This window comes from Cebus imitator, unplaced genomic scaffold, assembly GCF_001604975.1.
Source record: "Cebus imitator isolate Cc_AM_T3 unplaced genomic scaffold, Cebus_imitator-1.0 Scaffold76, whole genome shotgun sequence".
Classification (NCBI taxonomy): domain Eukaryota; kingdom Metazoa; phylum Chordata; class Mammalia; order Primates; family Cebidae; genus Cebus; species Cebus imitator.
The window spans coordinates 7,816,983-7,818,781 of NW_016107391.1; positions in this window are offsets into that span (position 1 = coordinate 7,816,983).

Below are 1,799 nucleotides of genomic sequence, written 5' to 3' on the forward strand. Positions count from 1 at the left end.
GCCCTTGTTGCCCAGGCTGGAGTGCAGTGGCACGATCTTGGCTCACTGCAACCTCTGCCTCCCAGGTTCAAGTCATTCTCCTGCCTCAGCCTCCTGAGTAGCTGGAACTACAGGCACGTGCCACCATGCCTGGCTAATTTTTGTATTTTTAGTAGTGACAGGGTTTCATTATGTTGGCCAGGCTGAGGTCGAACTCCTGACCTCAGGTGATCCACCCACCTTGGCCTCCCAAAGTGCAGGGACTACAGGTGTGAGCCACTGCGCTCAGCCTATCCTGGAGTTTTGTCCTATAAACTGACTGGATTCATTATCACTCTGGCTGTGAATTTTGGGCCGCAGCGCACCGCAGAACCCATTTCCCCTTAAACCAGCTGTTTTCAACATCTCAGTTGGTAAGACTATGACTCAGATTCCTTCTTTTTGTATTCACCAAATTATCTTTCATGTTGATTTTCATCAAAGAACAGAACTGTTATTTAAGCTGGGAGTGGTGGCCCATGCCTGTAATCCTAGCTACTTGGGAGGCTGAAGCACGAGGATTGCTTGAGCCCAGCAGTTAGAGTCCAGCCTGGTCAACATATGAGACACTGTCTCTAAGAAATAAATAAATAAAATTAGTTGAGGTGGCATGTGCCTGTAGTCCCAACTACTTAGGGGCCTGAGGTTGGAACTGCTTGAGCCCAAGGGTTGTGGGCTGTAGTGAGCTGTGATCCATGCCACTGCATTCCACACTGGGTGAGAAAGCGAGACCCATTTAAAATGTCCCCAGAAGCATCAGAGCTTGGACCCAGAGGTCCTCTGTTATTTTACAGGACTCCTGCCCACGGCCTGTGCATGCGTGGCCAGAAGCTATCTGGAAACCAGTTCCCAATCTTGGGCTTTAATAAAATTCCAGTCTTTAGTACTTATATTTTTTTTTTTGAGACAGAGTTTCACTCGTTGCCCATGCTGGAGTGCAGTGGTGTGATCTTGGCTCACTGCAGCCTCCACCTCCTGGGTTCAAGTGATTCTCCTGCCACAGCCTCCCAAGTAGCTGGGACTATAGGCATGTGCCACCACACCCGGCTAGTTTTTGTATTTTTAGTAGAGACAGGGGTTCACCATATTGGCCAGGCTGGTCTCGAACTCCTGACCTCGTGATCCGCCCATCTTGGCCTCCCGAAGTGCTAGGATTACAGGCGTGAGCCACCGTGCCTGGCCTTATGTTGTTGTTCTTACAGCCTAATCCCTGACTTGGTTTTGAGAGGAAGCCATAGTGATTGTTGTCTGTTCTCAAGCTGCCCTGTGCAATAGAAAACCCAGCCCCAGTCAAAGAACCAATGTAGCAAGACCCTATCTCCACCAAAAAAACAAACAAAAGCAGAACTGCGTAAGCACTAACAAAAGCCAGAGATGGGAACTTTTTCCTACAGATGAGTTTATCAAACTCACTCCCTCCAGGCCCCAGTATTGCCTTGGCTGGCTTGCAGAACGTTGTCTTTATTCTAAAAATAACATTCCAGCTGATGTTCCAGGGAGTTTCCACCTCAAACCACAGCCTTGTGGCCCATGCAGGAATAGTCCTATGACCAAAAATCTCTGCTGCACAGCAAGTTTACCAGTTTAGCTTTTCTTTGGAGTGCTATTTCACACCTGTAGCTGAAACTAGTAACATGGGCTGAAGTCTCTGGGTTTCACCCTGTTCTCTGTACCAAAGTGCTGGGATTACAGGCGTGAGCCACTGTGCCCAGCCTACAAGTATTTTCTTAAGAGGCCATGGTCATTAGGCCAAGCAAAAGCATCTTTTTCTATAGGAAGGG